We start from the raw sequence: 15,976 nt of genomic DNA, 5'->3' as shown, positions 1-15,976 counted from the left end.
CACTGCCCGATAATTGTACTCCCTTTCTGCAAAATGTTATCCCATGGTCAAGATTCTCTCTTTCTGAGCAAGAGAATCAGCCCCTTCTGCTTTGCCAGAGACACTGCTTTTGGGGTCCTCTGTTGGCTCCTTGATGTGACCCTGAAGACAGAGATTTCTTGTGCAACTAGATACTTTAAACTCTGACATGTTTCCCAATAATCCCATCCTAAATCTTTAATCTGGATGCTTAGCCAAAGAATCACTTCACAGTTGAAAGTACTTGCTTGGAAAAGACTCACAGTAGGGCTTTGTGTCTATACCTCACCTAGTGGCATAAGGATACAAAGATCACAGTGAGACAAGGAGAAACACTCATCATTCTTACTCTTAAGGGAGTGAACACTCCTGCTGAACTCCCAGGCTATTGATCCTCTACATGAGCACCAGAGAAGTTTCGTAAAGTCCTTTTCCAGGGAATTTTGAGATTCCCTGCTATGCAAAGAATGTAGTCCCCAGCCAAGAATACTGTCCAGGCTACTTAGAATTCAAGCCTTTCTATTATCAGCTAATGTTGTTTTCAAATTCAAAACCATTTTTCTAGCCTCAGCTCTTCTCCAGCCTCCTTCTGCTTCCTCTTATGCCGTGTTCCCCAAATACTTCCTTGTTCCTGACTATGTCCTTCAGGCTTCGAGCCTCTTATCATTGTTCATATGGTTCTCACTGCTTGAAAGGTCCTATGTATTTCTTGAAATTTCGTGAAACTTTCTTCCATTTCTTGAAACTGCCGTTCCTTCAGAGACCAGGTTTTACAATAAAACTGTCTTTTATGCCTCCCAGAAGAATAAAAGACATCAAGTCTTTTATTCTCATAAATCTCTGTAACAAGCCTTTATTATCCCCCTTCTCATGGTTTGCTTTTGACTCTACTGAGCCTTTCTCACTAGATCAGGAGCTTCTGGAGGGCAGGGGCAATATGTAATTTTGTATCCTGCAATGCAGATCACAGTGTCAGCCCTGAACATAATAATTCAATACATTTCTTGGGGTGGTAACCACAACCTTCTACCTGGCTCTTGTCAGACATCTTCCTAGACTGAAGCTGAGAGGGTGGTGAGAAAGATAATGGACTTTAGATTTAGAAAGACTGTGCAATCCTGGTGCAATCTCTTACTGGTTTCATGTTACTTATCTCTCAGAACCCTCAATTTCCTCCTGTGTGGAGCAGGATTATAAATATGTGATGAGAGAGAATGCCAGAATCTAGATGTCTGAATACTGAATCCCTGTCCCGATGTGTCCTTCCACATGGGGGAAGGATGTATGCATGGAGCATTGTGGGAGACACAGTCTTGTTTTAGAGGTTCTAGCTCCAGATGTGCACGTGGTTCCTACTTCCCTGACCTGATTGGCCCTTATGTTGACTAAAGAGGGTAGCTGTTATCTCATTCCAAGATCAGCACGTGAAGCCATTCTTCAGAGGCTCATTGCATAGACATCTTTCTCTAAATCTCCCTACTGGTAACCCTTCACTCTCCCAAGAAAGGGGCAGAGGGTAGCCATGGGTCCCAGCATAGATACTGAATGCAGAAGATAAGATCCCCCACCCCTAACAAAAAAAGGAGAGTGCGCTGCAGTCAGATTCTGTTTAGGATCTTTTCCGTTTTCCCAAAAAAGTTCCTATCCCCTGCCCAGACCAGCCTGTTTGACTAACTATGTGACATTTTGTTTTCTACCAGTTTCAAAGCTTCCCTTTTTTAGTGAGGTAGTAGCTGTCTGTGTGTTTGGGGGATAAATCAATTGTTTAAACAGTAACATCATAACCTAAATTAGGCAGATGTAGAGTGGAAAACAAAACAAAATAAAAAGAAAGAATGTACTGAAATTGGTGTCAGGTTTTGCCTCTTATCAACCGTAACACATTGTAGGTTTAACTATAAAATAGAGACAAACCTATCTATCACCTAGGGAAGGTATGAGCATCAAGTAAGACAATGTGTATGAAGCTTCTGTCACAATAATTGGTAGGAAATAGGTGTTTGCTAAACATTGGCACCTTTCTTTTCTTCTTTGAAAGTTAACCCAACAAAACATTTCCTTTTTGGCCACAAGTTGTCAGTTGCTTACAAGGGAAGCCTAGGAAGTCAGGACCAGAGGCTTGTGCTAATTTTTTATCACTTTTTGTAATCAGAAGGAAGAACACTATCAACAGCAAATTCAAAATTTTCTCTAGAAGTGAATTTTTTATAACCCCATGGAGACTTCCTAGCCTTCTTAGTACCTGCCTGTTTGAAAGCTCAAGTCTCACAGATTAAACCTGGTAGTACCTGCTCTGAGTTGGTCAGGTCATAATAGCTGATTTTTGCCTTATGGAAATTTGTAAACATTGTTCATCCAGAAGGAATGAGCTTCAGCAATTTGTCACTAATTGTCATAACCTGACTTAGCTACCATCAGACCCAATGTACTGCTACTTGGAATCATAGAACCCAAGTGACCTGCTCCTGGTGGCTGTCTCCCAGATCCCTCCCAGCCATTGTTACTGGAGCAGGGTATCATCTCCTTTGGTAGCTGGTCTTGAAGCAGAGTTGAAGCAAGCATTCTGCCCAAGGAGAGCACCTTCTCTTAGTTTTAAAAATATGTGTTAGGTAACCACAAGCTTCCCTGGTGGCTCAGTGATAAGGACTCCTCGTGCCAGTGCAGGAGACATGGATTTCATCCCTAGGTCGGGAAGATCCCCTGAAGAGGGGAATGGCAACTCACTCCAGTATTCCTGCCTGGGAAATTCCATGGACAGAGGAGTCTGGTGGGCTACACTCCATGGGTCACAAAAGAGACACAACTTAGTGACTATACAATTACATCACCACAGTTTTTCTCAACATGCTCTTGGGAAACAGGAATAATGGGGCAAAGTCAGCAGATTTTCCATTAAATCCAGGAAACCAAAGTAAAATCCTTTCATGCCTACGTGCTGACCCCAACAAAAAGAATGATGGGAGGCAAGCTTGGGTAATTCTCCTTATAAGAGAACCAGTGTGGTATCCTTATCAAAAGCATACATTTGGGTATCTATTCACTATAGCCGTAAATCTGAAATCACAGATGTGTGCTCATGGCCCAGGTCCTGAACTTCTCTATACCTCACTTGACCATCTGTGAAATGGAAATAACAATACCACCCAATTTAGCTGTGATAAAGATTAAAACAGTGCATATAAAATGTGAGTGGAGGGTTTGAGACTAACTCAATAAATGCTGCAAATTACTTAAGAGTGAGGACCTCCTTGAGTTGGAAAATTACTGAATGACAGGAACCCAAAGGAATTTGAATGGGATTGATTTATCAAAGAGAAAAGGAGTAATAGTTTACCTGTGCTGGATCATGGAAAAAGCAAAAGAGTTCCAGAAAAACATCTATTTCTGCTTTATTGACTATGCCAAAGCCTTTGACTGTGTGGATCACAATAAACTATGGAAAATTCTGAAAGAGATGGGAATACCAGACCACCTGACCTGCCTCTTGAGAAATCTGTATGCAGGTCAGGAAGCAGCAGTTAGAACTGGACATGGAACAACAGACTGCTTCCAAATAGGAAAAGGAGTACGTCAAGGCTGTATATTGTCACCCTGCTTATATAACTTCTATGCAGAGTACATCATGAGAAACGCTGGACTGGAAGAAACACAAGCTGGAATCAAGATTGCTGGGAGAAATATCAATAACCTCAGATATGCAGATGACACCACCCTTATGCAGAAAGTGAAGAGGAACTAAAAAGCCTCTTGATGAAAGTGAAAGAGGAGAGCGAAAAAGTTGGCTTAAAGTTCAACATTCAGAAAACGAAGATCATGGCATCTGGTCCCATCACTTCATGGGAAATAGATGGGGAAACAGTGGAAACGTGTCAGACTTTATCTTTTTGGGCTCCAAAATCACTGCAGATGGTGACTGCAGCCATGTAATTAAAAGACGCTTACCCCTTGGAAGAAAAGTTATGACCAACCTAGATAGTATATTCAAGAGCAGAGACATTAGTTTGCTGACTAAGGTCCATCTAGTCAAGGCTATGGTTTTTCCTGTGGTCATGTATGGATGTGAGAGTTGGACTGTGAAGAAGGCTGAGCGCTGAAGAATTGATGCTTTTGAACTGTGGTGCAAGGAGATCCAACCAGTCCATTCTAAAGGAGATCAGCCCTGGGATTTCTTTGGAAGGAATGATGCTAAAACTGAAGCTCCAGTACTTTGGCCACCTCGTGCGAAGAGTTGACTCATTGGAAAAGACTATGATGCTGGGAGGGATTGGGGGCAGGAGGAGAAGGGGACGACAGAGGATGAGAGGGCTGGATGGCATCACGGACTCGATGGACATGAGTCTGAGTGAACTCCGGGAGATGGTGATGGACAGGGAGGCCTGGCGTGCTGTGATTCATGGGGTCACAAAGAGTCGGACACAACTGAGCAACTGAACTGGAGCAAATGTTAATTAAGTAGGGAGAAAACTGAAAATTTTCCCTTCCTCTGTAAGCTATAGAAAAGCTTTATTTGTTATACTTCACAACTTTCTGTCTCAAATGAGATGTTGGACCAGTCACAGCCAGGAATGGACTGATTTTGCTGATCTGATTTCAGGGTCATATTTTGTTATCAGTTCATTCCTTTTGCTGTCTCTGACCTTCCTCACCATGATGAGTGATGAACTCACCAAGACAGGGAGCCAGTTCATTCGCCCCCAGACAGAGGCAAAACTTTCCCTTGGTGGAGCCACTTACATGGTGTACTGACCTCGCGGAACAGCTGCATGCCAATGGCCCATCTCTTTTTCCTCTGGCTAGGATTTATTCCTGTCACACTGTATTATGCCCTGCTGGTGCACAGAGAGCCGCGGATCATTATCAGTCACATACTGTCTCAGCCAGATTTATCTGTATGCGTGTTTGCCTCCACACATAATACCACGTGAACACACGAAATGCACATAGAGACATCCACACAAACATACATGGACTAAGTCAGAAACAGGTAAATATAAATACATGCAAGAAGCCACATGTAATCTTTAGTTCAGTTCAGTTCAGTCGCTCAGTCGTGTCCGACTCTTTGCGACTCCATGAATCGCAGCACGCCAGGCCTCCCTGTCCATCACCAGCTCCCAGAGGAGGCCTTACAAATAGCTGTGAAAAGAAAAGTGAAAAGCAAAGGAGAAAAGGAAAGATATAAGCATCTGAATGCAGAGTTCCAAAGAATAGCAAGAAGAGATAAGAAAGCCTTCCTCAGCGATCAGTGCAAACAAATAGAGGAAAACAACAGAATGGGAAAGACTAGAGATCTCTTCAAGAAAATTAGAGATACCAAGGGAATATTTCATGCAAAGGTGGGCTCAATAAAGCACAGAAACGGTATGGGCCTAACAGAAGCAGAAGATATTAAGAAGAGGTGGCAACAATACACAGAAGAACTGTACAAAAAAGATCTTCATGACCCAGATAATCACAATGGTGTGATCACTCATCTAGAGCCAGACAAACTGGAATGTGAAGTCAAGTGGGCCTTAGAAAAGCCCTTACCCATGCCTATTCTCACATATATGCACACAAGCATCACGTGTACAGCCTTTGATCATGTGACTAGTCTCTGAAAGTATAGGGTATAGAGAGTACAGCTCTTCTTCCTCTAGTCACATTCTTTTTATTAAGAGCTTTCTATTCTATAGATCCCTCGATCAGCAGGACAATTCTATATCCTATTACAATCTGCCAAGAAGAAATAGATAAATCTATTAGCCTGCTCTTTGCTTGTTTCATCATTGTGACAGCCTCTCATGGATCCACATCCATCAGGCTCCCACACCACCTGACAGCCAAGTCTCCACCACCAAGCTGCAGGTTAATAGCTCTTTAATCTCTATTTAATTGCTCATTAATAATTCCAATACTGCTTTCTTCTGTTAATTGATTAAAAACCAGTTTCAGTGGAAGTGCATAATGAAATTTGGTTGCAACCAACTATGGAAGGAGTTTTCTTGTCATCAAGATAATCAAGAAGAAATAGTGACCAAAACACTCCCTGCTTCATTTGCAAATTTTTAGAATGTTAAAGCTGGCAGGGCCTTTGGAATTCAGCTATATCAGTGTTTCCCAAACTGTGGCCCACGAGTAATTAGACAGTTTTCTAGGGAAAACAATGATTAAATAAGTCTGGCAGACAAGGTATACAAATCTCTCTCACACTTTGGAGTTTTAAAGGAGTGTTAGCACATTAGAAGCTCTGACAGTCCAGTTTGAGAAACCTATTTATACTGCTCACTTGATCTTCACCCTCTTATTTGATAATAAAATCATATTGATATTTAACACCATTTCAATTTTATATTGCTGAATAGTAAATCACCCCCAAATGTAGTGGCTTAAAAAACAACGATGGATTAATTTTTGCAATTCTGTGGATTTCCTGTGTTGGGAGCTATGAGACGATCTGGCCACTGGTGCTATCCGAAGTACCTCACTTCTACTCCTCCTCCCCAAAATCTTCCTTCCAAGATGATTTCAGGACAAACAACAGAAACTATAAGACTTCTTAAGCCTTGAAAGTTAAATAACATTATTTCTTCTGCATCGTGTTAAAGCAAGTAACAAGGCCGGGCTAGATTCAAAGGACATATAAGGTAATGCCCACTATTGATGGAAGAAGGCTTTCCTGGTGGCTCAGTGAGGGAGAATCCTCCTGCCAGTGCAGGAGACATGATTCGATCAGCATAAGCCACTGAACAGCTTTTTGAAGACAGTTTAGGAGATGCTAATGTAGAACACACTCTACGTTTTCTGATACTGAGACTCACGTATGTGGCATGAATTGCCCCAAACCACATAGTTGGTAATCACAGAGATGAGATTAGAATCTAGACCCCAACCAAGTCTTCTATCTTCACCATTGTGTTTCTAAAAGATTCTCAGAATTCATGATTTGAGTGACACCCAGATGCTTACCCCCTGGATTTTAGGAGTCCTGAGACCTGGGTTCAATCTGTGGGTTGGGAAGATCCCTGGAGAAGGGAATGGCTACCCACTCCAGTACTCTTCCCTGGAGAATTCCATGGGCAGAGAAGCCTGGCGAGCTACAGTCCATAGGGTCGCAAAGAGTCGGACATGACTGAGTGACGAACACTGTCTGTTTTTAGACCGTGGGCCTGCAAGGTCACCCAGGCTTGCCCGCTCATGAAAGGGAGAGTTGCTCAGTCATGCCCGTCTCTTTGCAACCTCACAGACTACACAGTCCATGGAATTTTCCAGGCTAGAATATTGGAGTGGGTAGCCTTTCCCTTCTCTAGGGGATCTTCCCAAGCCAGGGATCAAACCCAGGTCTCCCGCCTTGCAGGCCGACTCTTTACCAGCTGAGCCACAAGGGAAGCCCGCCAGATCATGAATAACTCAGTAAGCCAGAGACTAAGCACCCTATTTCTTTGTTCCAGGAGTGATGGGCTCTGGAAACAGCCAAACTTGAAGATTCTGGTATGAGCTAAATGAACTATGTCTCAAAAACTTCTTGTTTGATCAATAATCCCCTCCCTTTCTATGGACCTAATTTTTAACCATATTTTCTAGATATCCATTGAGTCCTGTACATTTATAAAGCACACACAGATCTTCACCTAATCTCCCATGTCTCTTAAGCCACAAGTCAGCCCAACCCTTTGACATCTCATATATGAATTTACATAATGCTCCTCTGATTTGGCAACTTAGCCCAAAGAAGCTTAGCCTTACATGTTATTACAATATTTTACAAGCAAATCCTGAAATAATTCTTGCACAGAATCATACTGAACCGGTCAAGATAAGAGTGAAAACTTATCCCAATTTTTATGTCTGCAAATTCAGCTCAAGCCTTCTCTACTTATTTATCAGTATGGCCCCTTAACTTTGCATACTCTGCAAGATTTTATTGAGTCTACTGACAATTTATCTGTTACTTGAATGTATAATGCCTAAGTTTAGTCTATCTATCTACCTCTCTCTCTCACTTTTTTATTTATTTGCCATACGTTTCCATTTACTCAATTTTATTTTATTATAATGCCAGTACTATAACTCTTGGATTTTAAGCTATCTGATGAAGGGACCACTTTTTGCAAACACCTCAGATAAAATCTGCTACCTCAATGCCTGGGGAATACTTAATGATGATAACTTGTTTAATATTCAGTATCTCCATGACACTGGCTTCTAGTAACATTGTTTAAACATTTCGCATTAACTTAGCTTTAAATACTTCAGCTTTCTTTGCTCAGGAAAGCTAATGAAAGAGAAACATTAAATGAGGGCTAATGACTGGAGAGAAAAGTTATGTAGCGCACTTCACAGACAATACGGGAGACTTTAGCTTCATCTTCCTTCTGTAACACACTATGATCAGAACACAACCTTTTCCAGGATGTCATTTTCAGCTAATGTGTCACAGCATGAAAGAGTCTGAAGATTACATCTACTTCCCATTCTTGGCTCATCACAAGGTGGGAGGAACAGAAGGCCAAAGGATATTGTTACTGTGATTTATACATGAGGAGCAAGGGTGGTGTTAAGTCCCTAGGCCAACTCTTAAACCTAAAACTACCTGGAAACTAAATAGAAGGAAATAAGAAAGCCAGGCTATATTATAAACACAGCCAGTATCAAATCAACTCTGAAAGATTTATCTGGCAGTGCTGTTGAAATGCAGCTCAAGCCTTTATTTGTTTATCTGTTTTTCATTAAGGCTGAGGCTGGAAGAAGCAGAAAAGCAAATACCTTATGTGGTGTCTGTATTCGAGAACTATAGTGAGGCAGGTTAACTGGTGAAGTTCATGTGACAAGGAGAAAATCTTCTTTCAGCCACTCCAGATCTTGGGAAGTGCAAATCTTCCTGGGCCCGGATATGAAAGTCCTCTGAGTGTGAAACTAGGTCTAGTTGGCAGGAGAGAGCAGCAAATGACATTTTGGAGACTGGCCTAATCTGATGAACAGTTATATCACATTCCCCTGAAATTTGCCTTTCCAAATATTATCTATGCTCGAGTCCAGATGAAAAGTCAAACTGTGAAAATGCATTGGTTGAGAAATGAAACAACCTCTAACATGAATTAAAGGAACCCCCTCTTCACTGTGTAACCTTTCCAGAAATCTGCTGGTGTCACCCGAAACCTTTTTTTCCCTCTGAACTACCTGCCCTCCTATTCACCCACTCTACTTCCTACCTGACTTTCTATTTATTGACTTATTGGCATTACACATTTGGTGCTATTTCTGGTTCAGGGCTAGGCAGGTTAATATGTAAAGAACTGTGACCTACTTGTAGTCCTCTTGGGTTTGATAAGTCAGAGGCAAATGTGGAAGTAAACCGGTGAGGAGACTGTAAAGGAGACAGCAGAGTTACTTGCAACCTCAAAACAAGGATACATTCATTTCATGGGAGATTGGAACCAGTGAAATTCTGTGAAAATGCCAGGTTTTATGGAATCAGATGTGAACTGCATCAGAATGGCATGTGACTCTACAATCATTTCAAAATGAAAAAGTTTAATTAGGAAAATCCAGAAGAAAAAAAGAATTTTTATATAAAGCAATTTACAGTTAGAAGATATTAGAAAAATGAACAAAAAGTAAGAGTAAATTTAAAGTAAAAATTTTATTATACTGTTATGCTTTGAATATATAACTTTCCAGACATTTTTCTATATAAACATAAATATGAACATATGTATTTTCTTTCAAGTGGGATCATGCCATGTACAGCTTTTATAAACTACTTTTGCAAATTTAATGTATGTGGTAAATATATTTTTTATGCCTCTAAATATACTTGTATAATGTTTATTTTTATGATTGCACAATTTCATAGGATGGCTATATCATCAGTTACCTCATAAATGTTCTTCTATTAGAAATTGGGCTAGTTTCCATTTTTATGTATAATCTTACAACAAACATCCTTTTCCATAAGTGATTGTTTAATATTTTCTGTGTCAGTGAATATAATATGTTAAGGTATTTAAGAAATACTGCTTACTTTGTGATTCCGGTGAACGCCTCAGGTCAGGCTTGGTATTTAATAATTACATGTTTCATGAATTAATGAGTAAGATGTTACCAAATTGTTCTCTAAAATGGTCGTATTAATTTAAAATTCTTGTTTTCCTAAATTTGGGCATTATCATTGGAAAGATTCTAACTTATTTAGGGAAATCATTTCATTATTAAAATCTACCTATTTGTTTTTAACTAATTCGCTGAAATACTTTTTCAAATACTGAGTGCCCATACGTGTTTTCTATTTTATGAGTGTAGAGTTTGTGAATTTTGCTACTGCTTCCCTTGGGCAGTTTGCATCTTATATTCAGTAGCTCTTTATGTAATAATACCATTATGCCTTTTAAATCAATCTTATAAATATTTCCCAGTTTATATTTTGCTTTTTAATGTTTTCTACTCACATGCATGGTATATATTGAACAATACTTACCGAGTAGCATAGTTAAGAAATAATACTTAGGAGTATGCTTTTACCTTGTTTTGACTGCTTATTTGTGTTTATTCCTTCAATCCAAGACCTTTTTGTAGCATCTTCCACAATGATAAATATCTTTCTCTTTGAATGCAACTAGATGGGGTATTAAACACAAAACTTTCTTTTTAAATTGTAATATTGCTGTGTTTTAAAATCAGAGTTTAGGATTATGGATAATACACTCCTTAATGTTCTATAGATAATAGTCCTTAAAAATGTAACTAGTAGTAGAAAGATCAAGGTGTCCACTGGGATTATGTTTACTCTCAGGAAGTCTGTCATCACATTCAGTTAATAGCCAAAATCTGAATCTTTATTAAAAACTGAAAGTGAAAGTGAAGTCACTCAGTCCTGTCTGACTCTTTGCAACCCCATGGACTGCCGCCCACCAGGCTCCTCCTAAAAGAGGATGCAGACTACCTTCAAAAACATATTCACAGCAATCAAGGTCCTGCAAGGACCTGCCTTTCTTCCACAATGGGCAGATGAGTGTTTATGTAGGAGAATGTCCACCTCTTGAGAATTGTCTCTGTTTCTCTCTCTACATATATATATATATATAAATCGTTGTTGTTTACTTGCTAAGTCATGTTCACCTCTTTGCAACCCCATGGACTTCAGGCTTCTAGGCTCCTCTGTCCATGGAATTTTCCAGGCAAGAATAGTGGAATGGGTTGCCATTTCCTTTTCCAGGGGATCTTCCCAATCCCGGAACTGAACCCATGTCTCTTGCATTGGCAGGCATGTTCTTTACCACTGAACCACCAGGGAAGCCATATATATATATATGTCTCCAGCAATTATAATGCCATTCTCCATGAATTCCTATAAATTAAGACTTGAATAATTATTATATATATTATACAAAAAACATAGATTATTGCATAGCTCTATTATGAGATAGATGACTAGTATGTAGATTAAAAGGTTGGAAGCCAGGGGCCTCACAAAATTAAGCCATTTTTATTAGGTTGCACATCTCCGAAAGTGGAAACATGGAGCAGATCCCAGATCTTCTGGCTCTAAGTGGCTGCATGCAACAGACGTGGCAGTTCCATTTGCATGGTGTCTGGTACATTGTAGGTGCTTAAAGTACATTGTTGAGTAAATGAATAAGTGTCTCGAAGTCTTTGGGTTGTGACCTGATTACCTCATTCTTTTCTCCTCTGTTTTGATCTACTGTGTCAGCCTAGGTACTCAATTTTTCTCGTGACAAAATTCCTCAGTCACCTTTTACTCCCTTGGGGACTTTCTGTAGTTTCTCCATCAAGCTCTTTACTAGACTTGCCAGGGAGCAAATGTTTTTATTGGAACAGCATGAAATGTGACATTACTCATAGATTCTGGCAGAAAATTAGTGATAGTGAAAACCAGCTCAGCACAGCTGGGCAAGATTGCAGCTCCTCCCTGGGAGCAGTAAGCTGAGGGACTGCGGGGAGCCGTAATGGTCTAATGATGGCTAATGGTGAGGAAAAGATGGACCCGAGACCCATAAGTCAATCTGAACACTAGGATGGCTAATGAAATGCTCAGGAGATGCTTGAGCTCATCTGAGCATTGTTCAGGGGTGTTTGTCTCTTCCTGGACCATACTCTTTTGTTACATAAGGAAAAAGTCTAACAATTTGTAGTTTATGGAAAGTCTCAGAAAACTGAGATATTTGCAAATCAGAAAATAAATGAGGACTTACGAGGCCCACCTTCACTTCCAGAGCTCCAACTCCATGATTCTTTGATTGTTTAGGGTTTATTCCCCAGTTTAAGTATCTGTCAAAATCAAGGATGGGTCCAGCTTTTAGCTTTGCTTATTTTGGGTTTATATACAATGAACAAGGAGGCAGAAGGTTTAAGATAACAAGAGACTAGCATTTGATCAAAGGCTTATGTGATTGCCTTTTCATTCTCAAGTCCAGTCAGTGGTCTTAACTCTTCTGACATCACAGCATTGGTTTCAGTCCTCCCATTTCTTGGGAGCTTCTTTTGTTTCAAATAGTCACCTTTTAGAAAGGATCAAAATAGAAAGTTTGACTATAACCACAGAAAGCTGCAAAGGTGGAATCTGTCCAACCCTTTCCATAGTTTCCTATGAAGCAGAAATGAATGACAACAGTGATACAGAATAAAAACTCTATGACTCACCTGAGGCAGCTTCACAGGCAGCCCCTTCTTTCTGTTCTTTCATAGAAGTATTCAACAAGAAGTTGGCACAGCTTGTACACAGACCTTTCTAATGGGAACTTTGCAAGCATGACATGTTGTTTGCAGAAATGCTATAGAACATCTTCTGGAAAAACGAAACACGTATCTTAAGATGACTTACTTGACGATAATGCTAAACAGTGCCAATGTATTATTTCTATTTTTTTCCAAAAGATTTTTTTTTTTCCTCTTTTGGGGAGAAATGTATGGTGAGAATCAGAAAGCTTTGGATAGCTGACACATTTTCCCAAGGGACTCCTGGAAAATGCCCACATGTGACATTATAGCAACTACCTTTTTAGGAATGAAGATGGTGCTGAGATGCACATGGAAGACTCCACTAAAGCCTTCCCTGTGATCTCTGTGCTGATGCAAGTCTTTTATGCGGTGTGGTTCCCTGTGTCTTAGAGGAAGATACCAAATGCATAAGCTGTTCCAGAGATTGGAATAGAAACTGAAACCTGGGACAGTTCTATGCTTCTTCCAGTTGCTAGAGCAATCTAGTTTTCAGACAGAGGCATTTGACATCATTTCTCTGTCTTCAACACACGCCCAAACACCCATTCTCTCATAATTAACTTCACAAGAGGGTGGAAATAAGTTGCAGCCATCGGTGTTAAGACTAGAGGAAGAACAGGGTCATGATCCACAGAAAAAGGCCATGATTTACCATAGAAACAAAGCAAAGAAGAAAAGTAAAGTCATAGCAGAAAGGAAAATAAGGCATTTGTTTTGACAAAACTCCATTCTCACAGCAATAATAAGTCAGGGGACTGTCCCTGGTGCTTCTAGCAAAGTTGCTCCAGAGATGACCTTTTCATCCCTCCCAACCCTGGCTTCTGCACATCAATTCAGAATCATATTCAACTCAGAATCATATTCTGTTAACATCGGCTGGTTTTGTTGTGACCCTTTTTCATGCCCAACCATTCAGCCTCAGGCCTACCAAGAATATGATACTAGTCTGACTGACCGTGCATTTTCCTTCAAACCAAATGAAGCAATGGTTTATCTTCATCCCAAGATTTTCTTTATTTTCTGTCTTGCTACTTACAGATTCACTCCCTCATTACCAGAGATAAAAGTAGAAGAGAACTGAGAAAGAAAGGAGCTGAGATTTTTCATTCTAGATCTCCAACTTTTGACTCTACAGTGTCTCAGGAAGAGAGCCTCTGACCAGGCTAGAAAACATTGCTTCAGCCCAGATCTGGGGAGAGGACTTTCAAGGGCAAATAATTTCTCTGTTGGTTAGGGCTGAAATGAGTGTTTCCCATCTCCTCCTCCAGGCTGTGTCTACCTGGAAAGTTCAACAGATATTTGGCCTTCTTGCTTGTCATTCACTCATCGAAGGGTCAGAGTTAGAAAACATATTATGATTTGCACCATGATATAAATGAAGATGCTGATTTCTTAAGATATTTGAGTATAATATATATGTGGAAGGACTGGCCTACCATGCCGAGATTGAAATGGAGTGTGGATCTTGAGAGATGCTTGCTGGATCTATTGATGTATACATTTCCCCTCACAGAGGGCTAGGGATTTACTAGAAGGAACCCAAAGACTTTCTCTGAAACTTGGATGCAATCAAAGAGTGAGAACTGAATAGGCAAATTTTCAAATGAAAAAAAAAAAAAATCTTACCTTTGGTATTTACTTTAGGTTTCTGGTTACTTATCCATATTCAAATGACCAAAGAGAAGGTGTCAAAAGAAGAATACAATTGCCTTCTTCTCCCAAGTAATAAGTTCCTTCTTTGTGTTATCTACTTACAAAGAAATAACTACATAATATTTCTATCAAAGTGAGGTTGTCATGTTCTAACAAATGCCAGGACCATAAGCCCAATATAGTCAGAATCTTTTATCCTACCTGACGTTCCACTCCTCGGTGACCTGGGCCTTGCTCTGAGAAATGTCTGACAAAACTAACTAATCTCTGGAGGTCATAAATAAAGACATTGCTGCTTGCTGAGACACATAGCTCCTTCCTGAAGTAGCTGGGAACTGGCGATAACAAACCACAATGACCCTGAGCTTAGAAAAGGATTTGAATTTTTTTTGTGATTATATATTTTGCAATTTTGGCAGTTTTGAAAGTAAGAATGTGTCAAAGGGTAATATGCTCAAGGACAGTCAGTGTTAGATCAATATTAATTAAATAGGCTTATTCTTATTTAACAAAGCATTGGAGTGTGGAGGAAGGGATCTGCTGTGACCATTTTCTTTAATTTTCTTTTGCCATCTGTCAGGTAAAGTAACACCTCCAAATCCCATACATCAGCATTTTTAAAATATAGCCAATTTTCAGCTTAGGTTACTTACCTAATGATGTGTTTACTATGTCTCAGTTATGATTTACTAGAGATAAAGCTGTATTATTAAGCAGAAAGGAGGAGTACCTATAAAGACAAGAGAAGTTTTGAAGCAAGAAAAAAAGTGAGGTTATTTTTAATTAAATCAGAAACCCCAAAAGATGTGACAGCACATAGAATTGAGATAACAAGTACTGCTTACCAAGAAACATATAGGAGAAATCATTTTTGATTTATTATAATATTATGGAAATATGACTAAATTGTGGAAATACGGCTGAATAGTCTTTGTCTATCCATTTCATTATCTATTAAGGACCGTGGTCATCACTCCATACTTATCATATAAAGCACATAAAGGAGAAAGGAAGTTCCATGAAAAGTAAAAAACCCATTTTTTCAATTAGCTGTATTAGTTCACAAGTGTAGATATCCTAACAGAATGGTTGGTAGGACCTGAACGTCACTGCATTTTTTAATTAATGTTTATTGGAGTGCAGTTGCTTTAGAAGGTTGTGTTAGTTTCCACTGTACAGCAAGGTGGATCAGCCATACCCTTTGGGATGTCCTTTCCATTCAGGCCACCGCAATGCATTAGGCAGAGTTCCCTGTCTATACAGCAGGCTCTCACTAGTTATCTGTTTTATACACAGTATCAGTAGTGTATATGTGTCAGTCCCAATCTCCCAATTCTCCTCACCCCTCCCCTTTCCCCTTTGGTATCCATGCATTTTGTTCTCTATATCCGTTGTCTCTATTCCTGCCCTGCAAATAGGATCATCTATGCCATTTTCCTAGATTCCACGTATAAGGAATATGCAATATTTGTTTATCTCTTTCTGATTTACTTCACTTTATATGACACTGTCTAGGTCCTCCAGGTCTCTACAAATGACCCAATTTTGTTCCTTTTTATGGCTGTGTAGTAGTCCATTAAATGGCACT

Source organism: Oryx dammah, unplaced genomic scaffold (assembly GCF_014754425.2).
Source record: "Oryx dammah isolate SB20612 unplaced genomic scaffold, SCBI_Odam_1.1 HiC_scaffold_6, whole genome shotgun sequence".
Lineage (NCBI taxonomy): Eukaryota > Metazoa > Chordata > Mammalia > Artiodactyla > Bovidae > Oryx > Oryx dammah.
Note: the sequence above shows the minus strand (reverse complement) of the source record.